At 41.1% G+C, this 13611-nt stretch overlaps 1 protein-coding gene across 17 annotated transcripts in view; it reads right to left on the minus strand.

Moving 5' to 3' along the window:
• Positions 1-13611, minus strand: part of FGGY (FGGY carbohydrate kinase domain containing) — a 326148-nt gene that overhangs the window by 229592 nt on the left and 82945 nt on the right. For 16 of the 17 annotated variants that reach the window (XR_011325680.1, XR_011325679.1, XM_069788599.1 and 13 more), the window contains one exon: positions 8102-8166. The gene's annotated coding sequence lies outside the window, so the exon portion shown is untranslated. Of the gene's footprint in view, positions 1-8101; positions 8167-11346; positions 11365-13611 lie in introns of those variants that run through there. The other variant, XM_069788597.1, reaches the window with a different exon arrangement.

Raw genomic sequence — 13611 nt, forward strand, 5'->3', positions numbered from 1 at the left:
GTTTCCTGTTTCTATAAACATGCTCTGTTTGAGAAGGGGCTACTATGGGCACACATGTGTGGTTTATAGCTAGTTCTGTGCCAACATAAATCAAGCCAAATGCCATCTCGGTGACATAATGTAAGACTTATGCTTAAGGGAGTCCACATACATAAGTAAGTGGGTTCCAAAGTAATTAATTTGAGGAGTCCACTTACATTTCAATCTCACAACCAGACAGACTGCCTCGTGGTTCCCTTGGCTTTTTAGCGTCAGACTCCCCAAATTTCACTCTTCCATTTCCTTCACTTCCTCACCTTTCAGGGTCAGAGCTTAACACCGCAAAGGGAAATGAAACAGAGAAAAACAAAACAAAACAAGCTGCGAAGCAGATTAAAGCCACATTTGACATTCAGAGGTACATGGTTCCTTTTTCAGCTACAGGTATGAAGTAGTAATAATTCCGTGTCCACAGCTCACAGTATAAACATGGTCTGAAAAAAATGGAAGTTTTCTAAATGCATCCTCACTCAAAAAATGTCATGGCTTTTAAAATGTATTCTATTTAATGTTCAAGTCAGCTGAACTCAAAACTGCTTCTTTTTGCTTAGAAATGATCTGGGAAGTAGACAGAAACCCTCTTACACTTCCCTCAATTCTTGGTGCTCTAAATGCACCATCGCTGAGGGGAAGGTGTTTGCAGAGCAAGCCACAGAAATGTGTACTTCTGCTTGTTAGAGAGGATGGATTGGCCTGCTCCGCTCTGTCTGACAGATGTCTTCTCCGGAGTGGGACCGAGACAATTGCCATCAACCTGTGGCTCTTGCAGAATTCCTGCTCTGACTGTGCCGTTAAGCAACACCTCGTACACCAGTCTGCTCAGCAAAACTAACTTGCTAAAGTCAGGGTCCAATTCCTTTCCCAGGAAAATCAGAAAATTAACTCTTACTACCTTCTGCGGAGGCTGGACCAAACACAAGTGAAGAGACATGCAATTAGTCACGGGACAAAATGGCCCATCCAGATTCAAGAGGTGAGATGTTTTATGGGAGGTAATTAGCTTTTGCTTACCCAACTTATATACGCTGCCCTGAGTCAGTGGGCATGAGGCCATTTAGCAATTCATGGGATCAATCTTAAACTAAGGATTCCCATGTTTTCAAAGCAGAGAAAGCTGGAACTGTTTCACACAGCCAACACAAAGGTTATTAGCTTGGTCCCACATTTCTCCCTATAATATGCTCACATCTCATGAGGAAGTCAGAGGGATTACAGCATATTTTTGCAGATCCTAGTCTATTCTTAAACTGCAGTGTTTGCATATTTGTTTGCTCAATACTAGCACAGAACCTGGTTCTATCAGACAGACTGCTTCAGCCTTCATGCTTTTTAAAGAAGAGAGGACGGTGTTAATACGGACATTTCCAATGAGATCTCCTCTGGTTCATTCTAAATGTTCAATCTCATTTTCAGAAAGGATGTCAGCTTTGCTTCTGATTTAGCCTGATGAATGTGCAGCAAGTGCCAGGGCTGCCTGAATATTTTATGCATGTATTTCTATAGAGGTCATCATTCTAGCATGATTGATATATAATGAAGGAATATGAGAAGCCAGTAAGAGAGGTCAGACTTCATGGACTTGGTGAGAAAGGCCCAGAAAAAGAACATGAAAGCTAGTAACAGAGTATAAGAAAGCATGGCAATGACTAACCTTTCCTGGTGAATAAGTGTTTACATAGCTAAACTTTTACTAAACGACTAACCAGGCAGAAATGAAAGACCCTCACTTCCAAGTTGATTATTGCATCTCTTCTTCTTTTTCATTTTGGGACCTAGAAAATCAAATTTCAGAAAATGGTGCCGTGCTTTTGAAAACCCTAATACAATTTGCTGAACACCAGTGGCTTTTTCTACAACAGCTTAAACAGACATACAACACTTCCATGATTTTGAAGATCTGAGGGAGGAACTAGATTTTTCTTTTTTTGGTTACACTTGGAATTCTTCTTCTGTGCTTGCCTTGTGTCTGAAGACATGTAAACAGAGGAGAAAAAACATGGCTAAAGGAGTTATTCAACAAAATAAAAAAGTGCATGTGTACACTCATATGGAAACAAAGAAAACATGCAGAGAGTTAAATTTCTTATAAGAATCTCCTTTATTTTAGAAGAGAAAATGTAATGATTGTATGATTTTAATGTTTATGTAAAGATAATGAACAGATAGAATAACTGAACAAAGCCATTAAACAAGACTAAACTTCCCAGATACAATTTAATTTAATTAATGCTCATATATGGCCCTCTTCCTCATGTCAGAAGACATTCAGTCTTCAGAAAAATCAAAATAAATGTTCAGAATTTAAAGGGCAGACTGTAGCTCAGAGGTGAAACGAAAGTAGCTTTTGAACAAGTCATCCCAAATTTAGAACAGAACTCTTCTCCTGCTGCAAGGCAAATGGACGATTCTTCCAACCCGGAGACAAAAGTGTCCTGAAAGAAAACGCACTTGCAGTAATCAGCCACATTGAACACAGTAACAAATGAGATGAGAGTGGAAGAGTTAAAATGGACGTGCAAGTAGGAAAGAAATGCAGCATAGACTTGAGGCTTGTCTAAATTCTTTTAGTTTTTAGGAAAATAAATGTCTTCCATCACATCCTGTCTCGTGCTTTCATGATCATTTTGCAATTTCCAAATTTTTACCAGCTAAAAAGAGAACAACACTCTACTTTGCCTGTGATGGTAGGATACCCTGTGCTGATGAGATGATAATCCTACACCAGATTAGAGAGCTCTCTGGTCCTTCTTGTATCTGTGGTTGTAAACACTAAGAAAAATTTAACAAAAAAAGCAAAAGGAAGTTTGCAATAGGCAGCAACGGGCAAATCTGCCCACAAGAAGTTTATTTCTTCTCACTAAAAGTCAAAGCCTGATTTGCACCGTGAAGTAATTCCTGTGCCTTGCACAACTCTTAATTATTTTCAATCCTTGCTGTAGTCACTGTAAGTGTCCTCATAAACTGGATAAATGCACCTTTTCCAGGGTTCTGAATTCTTCCTGGTGATGTTTTGTGGCAATTAATTTCTTTTAAGTTCCAGATACCTTCAAAGATGCCTTAATCAACAGCACATTCTGGCCTCACCACAGAGCTCCTGAAATTTGTATGCATTAAGTCCAGGCAAGCCGCTCTGAAACTGCAGACAGCTGCCCACAAGAGGGGCAAAAATGCAAGAATTTCCCATGCTCTCCCAGCCAGCTGGTAAGCTCCCTGACCCAGCAACCTGCCCACCAGCTCCTGCCACGGATCTGGGCAGAGGAGGTTTAAATCCAGCCACTTACTCTTCCTTACCCTGCTCCAAGGAGCTGCACCCACCAGACACCAATCCCGGGAGATGTGCTGTGGAAGCCCACCTTCCCGCTGGTCCTGGGAACCAGGTTCTGGCTGCAGAGAATTCCTTCAGCAAAGAGTGAGGGACAAAGTAAGTGGGAACAGAGGTAGCAGGGACGCTCCCTGCAGCCTCCGCTACTCCCAGAAGATGTGCTTTTGGGGAGAAGGGGTAGGGAGCCTGAATTAGTGGTTTTGACGTTGGGGGAAGAGGTGGAATGAGTCTTAACAGAATGTGGGAGGGCATGGGAAAGAAACCCAGAGAACTGCTGATATAGATCCTTAGGTCAGTATAATCAGCAAAGGATCATGCAATAAGCCAGGAGCGAAATCATGGCTTGAGCAATGATTTTGTGCCACCAATAAAATCCTGTGGGGAGTAGTCACTGAAAGGGTAGGCTTAGCCTGGGTTTTTCATATTTAGGAGCACAGGCAGCTAAAGAGCTGAGGGGAAATGATTTATGAGGACAGAGCTAAATGCTTATTGCTAGGTTAAACAACAAGTAAAGGCAGACATAACAGCCTACAAATACCCATAGGAGTAAAAGTCAGGGAGTGTGAGGAATTGTTTTGAACAGCAAGATAAATTTCCTAAGACTGAGGTGCAGTGGCTTGTGATACACTTGCCCAAACAGCTGAAGTTTTGTCAGTCACGACTAGCCTGGGCAAAGCACAAGCAAATGAAAGGCAAGGAAAAATTCTGTGTTGCTGGACAGGTGAAAGAGATTATTCAAATCTTTTGTGTTCACATGAGCTCCACTTCTTTATCACTGGAGAAGCTATCTGCAATGTTCAGCAAAGTATATAGGAGTTGGAGACAGCATTCTGGAGATATACTGCAACCGCTTTTCCCATTACGATTTTTGCGATAGCAGCAATTACAAACCTTATTTCATCAAGACAGTTTCAGGTTGATTGTATAAATGAAGAAGTCACATAGCTGCTATTGCAAAGGAATAAGCACACGAGATCACTCATAGCTAGAAAGACTATCTGCCACAGCAGTTTCACTACAATTAACATCAAATTTATCCTGCGCAGAGGATGAATGTTAAAATTGTACCCTATCTCATGGCCCCTTAAGCCCCTGAAATAGCTCTTGAACGGACTTGAACTTTGTTCTGTGCTGAGCACCTGCATGAGGGGTGAGATCCAGCCCAAGGTCATGTTTCAGGGAGGTAAAGATTTCAGTAAGAGGCCTGGGGAATGTACCTCATGTTCCACATGGGGGGAAAAGAGCTGCTTGGGCTGCACTGAGCAGGAATGCAAGGGAAAGGGAAGGAATGCGAGGTAAAAAACAACCAAACAAAAAGGACCTTTGAACTTTGTTTCACAGCATGGCATTGCAAGTGTGGCAGGGTCAGGAATAAGAGGCTACAACTAGCAAGGTAAGAAGGGAGAATGCGATTGCCTCTGAATACCTCAGATTGCAAAATTATCGCCTAATTAAAGGAAATAAACACAGGTAAAGGGGAGAAAGGAGCTTCTACATAGTCTTGAATAGTGGTAAGGGGGAGGGGAAAGGAAAACTGAACTAAAGCAAATGCACAGCCACAGGAAACAAATGTAACCTCCAGATAACTTCTGTCTCCCTCTTTTCTGGCAGATGTCTCGTTCCCAGTCCCTGTGGATTGGTTTGTGCAGTGAGGAGGATAAAGCAAACAGTTTCCTTACTTCTTCCTGCCCTGATTGAGACACTGGATCACTAATGTGGAGTGTTGCTTAACTCAGGGGCGGCAGGAACCTAATTCTCACTTAGCCCTGACTCCTGAAAAACAATCCCAATGCTGGTGTCCAGTGACAAGAAAGAAGAGGCTAACTGTTCCTTGGCCCCTGCATGGAGGAAGAAGGTAAATTCCCCGTGAATACCCTCAAAACTATACAAGACTACATTTTTATCAGAATGAAAAAATGAGAGGTGGAAAAAAAAATAGGAGCCGTGCATGACTCCTCTGGTGAAGAAGGGACTTAGACAAACCAGGAAAGCTGGGAGCGGGGTGTTTTGGCTGAGTATCATTAGGCTGGTCAGTTGATGGCTATGTGGTTTCAACACACGCACAGAACAAAACACATTGCTAAAGTGTCATAAAGAGAAGAGATGGATTTCAGAACTATCATCAAAAAACAAACTGTAATTTGTCTCCCATCTTAAGCCTAGGAAAGAGTTGACCATCCTAGGTGAAATTCCACTCAATGTCATAACAACATTTCAAAGCATTTTGGAGATTTAGGAGTTGATTAATGAGAAATGCAGGTACAAAAAATCAAAGAAGCCGAGGAACTGTTTTTGTCAAAGGTTTACAAGTGGCAGGAAAAAAAAGTTTTGAGGAAGAAAGGCCTTGTAATTAAATCCTTAACTTGAGATTCAGGTTATTCTTCTCACCTTAGTTTAATGCCTAAAACACATTCACAACAAGAGGTGCCTTATATATTTGTAAACACTGTGTTGCTTAAAGGTACGATACAATATACAATTTCATAAGCCATGGCATGTTGTCAGCAGGCTACAGTGGGAATGCAGTAGCGTCATTCCTATGGTAAATATATCTAAGAAAATTCAGGTAGTGTCATGGTACACAAGATCGTGTCAGGGAGAGATTTTAAGTCTGTTGTGGCTGTTTCTGTGTTGAGGAAGGAAAGTGTTTTCCACCTTCCAGACTTGTTTAGGGCTTTTTCTCCACAAGATTTTTTAGAAAAATCTTGAGCAGGAAGCTAAAACAATTACGTGAACAGAGCCATACAGACTGTAAACTTTGACTTTCCCAAAGAAGCATTTTCTGTCATACAATAGCTTGCAATGAGCGAGGTACCTTCTGCCCTTTACTTTTGTTTCATTAGTTTTGTGGTTTATAACAACACTTCACACTAAAAACTGGGGTAGGACACAAAAAGAAGAAAACAATCCTTACTGTGAATCTTTACTTTTGTCTGGAATCCTTTTCTGGATGTTTATGGCATCCTATAAAGTTGCTGAAACATGCCTGCTGTATTTTTAATTGTCATTTTAAATGCCAAAACCCAGAAGTCTTGCTTATATTGTATGCGAACACAGTGTCTGCTTATGTTCAAACCCTCAGGCACTTTAAATAACTCTACTGTACACAGAGAACGTTGTTCATTTTGTTTTTACAATTTTTGCCTGTGTAGAAGGAGCTCTAATGTCTTGAGAACATAAATGTATGTTCATAACCAAGGAGCAAGATCACAGCTGGAATCTACCTGAGCCTTGGATCATATTTCAGCAGTGGCATGAAGCGAAAAAGCAGCTTATTTCTCTGTTTAATTTACAAGAGCTACAACTGGAACAGCACATACTAGACTTACTGACGTAACGCACAGGTGAGTGCGTGTTACAGGTCCACCTCTGTGTCTGATCCACAGGGAATATCAGACTGTTTCGGCCAGACTTAAGAGCCATTACCACTGTAGCCCTAGAGGAACCTGGCCCTAACCCTGGTTTGTTAGTAAAGGTGGCAGCTGCCATAACAGACTTCTGTGTAGGCTACAAACCTGGGGCATAAAATGGGGGTCTTTTTATTGATTCCAGTGAGTTTTGTACCAAGCCTCCATTGTTCTGTGTTAAAGAATAAACCATTACAGAGAATTCATAAGCGAATTTGCTTTTTTCTTTGAAGGATTAAACAGGAGCAGATCGTAATCTCCTTTAAATGCATCCATTATTCATCAGTATTCAATAAGTTTTATTATGGGCTTAAAAACAACAGCATATATATCTTTATACTCAATTCCAATCCGCTCCTTACATGTGTTCTGAAATTCAGATTTTATGTTTAGATGTGATCGATCATTAAAGTCACAGGGTAATACGTGTTCCCTGAGTAAAGACACAGACAAGTATCTGGCCAATGTTCATTTTTCACATTAGTTTACTGTAAATAATCTTACATGCAATTTTGCCATTTCCTTTCTGTAGGAATCTCTGCAAGTAGGTTAGCATACTGTGGCTTGCAGAAAGCTGACACATAGTATTTATGAACAGAGAGAAAGTAAATTAATTTCCATGTTTGATTCAACATTGGAGAAAGGCTTTTTGCAGTATTTATTCACCCACAGTAGTAAGGGAAGGTACAGTCCCTCCTCTAGTCTGGCCATGTTACCAGACAAAGAAAATTCTGCTGAGTTAGGACTACAGATAAGGGGTCTAAGAAAGACACACTTCATTTCTGAGTGTGCATGCCATACAGCCAGTCCTCTAATAGCTGTCATCATTTGTAACATGTGCAACACAGGAACAGGTGGAGAAATGAAGCCATGCACGTAAGGTAACACCCTTTTCTTAAGCAACCACCATTTTTGCAATGACATGTACAAGGGTCATTTGGGGTTTTCCTTCCCTTGAAGTCTGGGTTTCCTGAGAGGAAGGAGAGCTGAAATACAGGAACAAGTGGCTGCACACCATTTCCAGCAGCGTAGTAGACCTTACTCATTGACACAGGTTTAGGAGCTACATCTGAATCTCCAAACTTCCTGATGTTCTCCCTTTGAAAGGAGGGGAGACAGGGAAGGAGATGGGTGGAGAAGGTGAAGAGGTGGTTCTGTCCATTTAAAGGCCTTGCAAACACAGCAAAACTTCTCCCATACCCTTAATCTACCAGGAAAAGTAGGTTGTGATACAAGTGGGAAATACAAGGATATGTTTCAACAAATAAAATGCGCTGGACTTGCATCAAACTTCTGCTTAAAAAGCTGTTTATAATAAACAACGATTACTTACAGTATCATTGCAAGATCATTAGAAGGCTCAGAGATCGAAGAGCACCTGGTTCATCTGGTTGAGACCTGGAAAACACAGTGTCACATATCAGCAAACACCAGCAATCAACTGGCGTTTTTTATGAGGGCTGTTAGAACAGGAGGAAATGTTCAAACCCAGACTGCTGGGCCACTCTGTGACCTAATACTGGCCAGAGAGAAGAAAATCTGCCATTCACTAGATCACCACTGATAAAAGAGAAAAACTTCAATTCACTAGATAAGAACATCAGTTTGTCTGGGCTGTATTGCAGATCACTTTTAAGCCTCCAAAAGGGTTAATGGGACCCTAGAGATAATAAATACATTATGCAGCTGTGTAGGTGCTAGGAAGACGAATATAGGTTGATTTTTACAAACTTAACCTATGCAGAGTGAGTCATAATTTGCACCTTGCGTCATTCAATAAATGGGTCTTTTGAAAGTCAACCCACTGTGAATGGGCTGCTAGCTCTCAAAAAGCAAGAACCCTGCTCTCCTGCCCACAGGCTGCCTAGCTGTAGGATCAAAAAACTGTTCTCCCTACATTACAATGGGATGGCAATAATAGGATCCAAACAAACAACTACATGCTTGTGGGTTTGCTGCCTCTCTCTTAAAAGGTCAAAAGGTTTTGACTGAAACAAGTTTTTATTTAATGAAAGATTAATTCTTAATCATAAATGTGTGTTCATCTTATTGCCACTTCTGCTGTGCCTTGTAACATTGTTTCTTTATTCAGTTATGCCTCACATCAACTTTTTAATAAATACCTTCATTAGGAAAACCTTGAAAGTTTGGATAAATAACATTTGCTTTTGTGCATTTCAACCGTAAGCTTCTGTGTGAAGGAAATTTTGCTATTTTGTAGTCACCCAGGGGGAAGAAAAGCAAGTAGAGAGGAGGTCTACATGCTCACAGGGATCTCAGCACTGAGGAGAAAGAATAATCATCTTTTGTTGAATACGAAAATAACGAAAAACAAAGTAAACAATACCCTTTTGTTCTGAACAAGAAAGGCAGGGCTTTAATAGTCTTTAAACGAGATAGAAAATTTCCATCCAAATGGAACCATGGAGTAGGTAGACACATTACAACGTTTTGGAGTTCAGTGATTAGATTTAATACTGTGCCAAACAGTGATTAGTTGATGAAGGCCGTTCATAAACAGAATAGAAACAAGAGAAATGTGGCTCCAGTATAGCATTGGGCCTCCAGTGCTTTCTACTTTAATAACAGGGTCAAATGAAAAAAAGTTTAATTTTATTTATTTCCCTAAGGAAACTCAGTGCAATTGTAAACAAAGGCTGACTGGTATGTATTACTAAGACTTTAGCATTCAGGGTCAGATCCAAGAAAAGGGCTTAGGTACCAACTGAAGTGCAGAAATTTATCCTTTTCTTCAGCATTTTTCCAGCTTGCTAACTCAATCCCCCCACTCAGAGTACTGGTACATGTGAATCCCATTACGAGACACTGAATTCTCCTAACTCCCTGTGCAGGCAAAGTACCATCCTAATTAAGGCTTCTGAATCCCAGTCTCAGAGCTGGGTGCCTATGTCCTTTATGGATCTTTGCCTTAGTGCATTAAAATCCCCTGTTGAGCCCAATGCTCCACATTGTCCTTAACACCGTACATACGTGACTAATGATCCAGGAGAACAGGAGCATAAATCCTTTTTAACTTATATGTGGTCTGTCCTAAGCCTATCCAACCCAGGCAGCAAGCATGTGGTGTGCAGAGAAGTCAGCAGTAATACATGAGCCCCATGCATACAGATAGATCAGGTCGACTTCAGCGAATAGTCACTGGTTTTGCAGAGGACATGCAAGATCGTCCCCTGGTTTTACCAAATGAAAAATTACCCCCTGAAATCTGAGAAGTGACCTTTCAAGGAAATCAGATTTTCACTTCAGTTTCTGCTAAATGAACTGCTCCAACCCATCCCGGTATCTTAAGTATCAGTATCTGAAGTCTCACATAATATAAGACTCACATAAGTCTCACGAAATACAAGCAAAATTAAACTGATATATATGTGCAGTAGAAGACATGACAGTTCTCTTTTATTCCTTTTCTATCATCACCTATTCCTACAGTCCAAGCAAAGGCCATCATCATTTTAATTTGAAAGAAGCCCTCTTACTCTAAAATCTGTTTTGGACTAGATCTGTTCTTAGCTGCCTTAGCATGAACCTGCTGTCTTCTCATGGACTTTCTCTAGCTATATTCTGATGTAAGCAAGATCAGAATCTTATTTTGGTGATAAATTGCAGGGTTATGTTAAAGGTCAACATTGGTGCAGGCCACAGATTTTAGTGAAATCTCATCTATTTATGGGGAAAAGAATTTACACTTACAAATTATCATAATAGCCACATGAGTCTTTTAAAAGATGATAACTTGTAGATAATGTTTCAAGCACTTTGCCTAAAATTTTAAAGCCATCCATTAATTAACAATAATTAATCACCAAGCATGTTACGTGTGCTAAGGTAGCTGCAGATTTCATAACAAGAAAAAAAAGTCGAAGAAGAACTAACTTGGAGTCTCTATTTAACACTTCAAATGAATGGTTTTGTAAAGCTGCTATCGGAATCCTCCGTCACAGGCAACTTCCTGACTGCCAGAGGGCCTGGGAGCTTTTCTCATCAGTGGGAGAACCAAGTGATTTGCACCTTAAGACCAATTTCAGACTTGCTCTTTGCGTATGGTTTGTGTTCCAGGTGGTGGCAAGAGGTAAATCCTAAGGGCTTTCTCCACAACGATCAAATGCCAAGAAGTGGAGCAGTTTACTGGAACAGCAGCAGCTTCTAATGTCTTTGCAATGACAGTTTTAACTAGAAAGGTACAATATTTGATATTCTGTGAAGCTGAGCTAGACCTTTTTGGCAGAGTCCGTCTGCCTACCAAGGGTGGGGTAGGTATTTACTATCTATATAATGACTTCCTACTGCAAGTGGGTCAAGTAATTCAAATAACTAGCCAAAACTGCCTTTGGTGGAGTCTGGTGGAAGTCTAGCCTGTAAGTAAATACGTCCCTCTGCTACAGAGTGCACATCCTCCGTCACATCACATGATGTCTCAGCCGTTTCCTGGTACTGCCACTCCAACAAATACTTCACTTTATCTCCCTCCGATTGTAACATCGGCAGTTTCACCACCGAGGTTGCCATTGCAGCACTTTCTGGTGTCAATGGCCTGCTGTGAACTGAAAAAATACCTACTGAAAAAAACAGTCCAGCACTTGAATGATACCAGAGACTCCTTCTTTCTCTGCCTTTGCTGTAGCACACCGGGCAATCATCCAGTTTGTCTGTTCTGCTTGTCCAGCTCCAAACCAAATGTTTCAGAATCCAGCCTGCACAAATAATCAGGTTTTAAACAAAAACTGCAGCAGAAGATCAGCTTGCTGCATGTGATCAGTGTGCTGCATGGCTTTCCCTCAACCTGAGCCTGGATGCCTTATGTTCAAACACAGGGATTGTGTTCGTTCTGGCATTCGGAGTGGGGTGAAAGGTATTGTGTGTGTGTGGTGGGGTGGTAAATCCCAAACTTGGCAAGATTTCAGAGGTGCTGCCTTGCACAGTGGTTAAGAAATAACTCATTTCTGGTTGAAATGTTAAAAGAAAGGTATGAAGTAACTTGAATGGTAAGAAATAACTACCAGCTCCTAGCCAGTTCCTTCAGGCACTATGGATGGAGCAGGCTGCCCTGGCCGGTGGCAAATCTCAATTCTGCGCAAAGCAGCCTCCCCATCAGCCTGCGCAACAGCCCCTAAGAGAGCTACTGGGAAAGGACGCAGCGGTTATTGAAAAGGCCCTGCAAGTATTCAGAATACAGCTGTTTGCCAAAAACATAGTGCTGTGGCTTTGTTCACTGTAAACATTTTGGGCAACGCTGTTCATATTGCACCAATTCACTAAATTGTCTAGCTCTGAAAGTGAGTGGAAATTTTGACAGGCTTTGCAGTAACAACTCTTGCTAAGAAAGTCAAAGTTATTCCGGCAGACTACAGTTGAACCACAAAAAGAGAGGTCCTGAGGAGCAAGGAGATCCTGCAGATGCAGGTCAGCATGACCAAGAGGTGTCACCATGTTTCAAAACTCAGTCCTTTACTGGAAACCAAGTCAGCAAAACAAAAAGATGTTCACAGGCTCTTGTGGGATCTGGATTAGACTGATGTCTTTGGGGAACAGCTTCATGAATCCTGGCAGTTTAGAGTAGCTCTTTTAAAACAAAATTTCTGAAAATGAACAAGTTATTTCATAGATGAAGTATGTTATCATGAAAAGTTTTTGCTTGTCTATCTTTCAAAACAAGCACGCTCCTGTAAAGAACAAATGAATGTCAATATTATTCCTAAATGTATTTGAAAATTAATACTGCAACCATGTGTCACTTAAAAGTACTCTGTTTTGATCTTCACAAGGTTATCCCAGTTGCTTCGCCCCATAAAATAAACCACAAACACAATAGTGAATGAGTCAGAACACAAATCTGACTCTAGGAGAAGGGATAAATGCCTCTGGAGAGCAGAGCAAGCAGGAGGCACGAAGCAAAGTTGAGGGTGCAGCAGTGTGTGTTAACAGTTGAACAAACAGGGACTGGGATAAAGAGAGAACACTTTTCTGTAGAAATGCTCCTTTATTTCAAGCTCCTCTGCCTCCCACCAAGGCAAACGACTCTTGCAGGGTCTGGAACACCTGATCTGACAGACCGAAGTCTGAACTGGAAAGATGTGAGCTACAAGATGCAAGCTCTGAGCAGGAAGGTGGCCCACAGGCTCTGGCACTTCTGCACAGCGGCTTTGAAAAGGGTTTCCAAGGTGCTTACACAAAAAGTCTTTTCAAAAGTGCTCTATAAAATACACCTGAAGAAAGACCGTTAGGAGGAGACTCGGTTTAGCCCTGTTCTCTTCTGTTTAGCTCAGGTGTTGTTTTTTCACACAGAAACACATGTACAGACCTAGTACACCATACAATGCCTCACTAAAGTCATCAAGTGGTGGTTATAACTTCATCCAAGATCAACAAGGTCTTTTTCCACAAGCAATCCTTTGTGTTTGGGAAGCCTTTGCCCTGAATTTTACTGTCTCCCAATCAACTAACAGGTGCTTTGCAGTCAAATGTGAGCTATTTAAGGGCAACCTGCATAACAGCTTCTCGGGCTGGCAAGCAATCTTAAATAGTAGTTAGGTACTGGAATGGGTAAGTTTTATTCAGACAAACAGAAACACTCCCAACAGGAAAAGAAAGGGGGGAAAAAAAAGAGGGAAAATTATATCCTTCTTGGTTTCTATTTAGTTTTCTCTTTCATATGTTGGCATAATAACTCTCAAAGAAGAGAATGAGGCTCCCAAAACCAGATACCGTGGTAATCTGACATTATACAGAGGTTGTTCTTAAAACTTTCCAGTTTTGTTTTGGTCAACAACATAATGTGCTGATTGTATGTGATATTTTCTCCGCTTTCACAGGGCACAGATAGCC

This window comes from Haliaeetus albicilla, chromosome 8, assembly GCF_947461875.1.
Source record: "Haliaeetus albicilla chromosome 8, bHalAlb1.1, whole genome shotgun sequence".
Lineage (NCBI taxonomy): Eukaryota > Metazoa > Chordata > Aves > Accipitriformes > Accipitridae > Haliaeetus > Haliaeetus albicilla.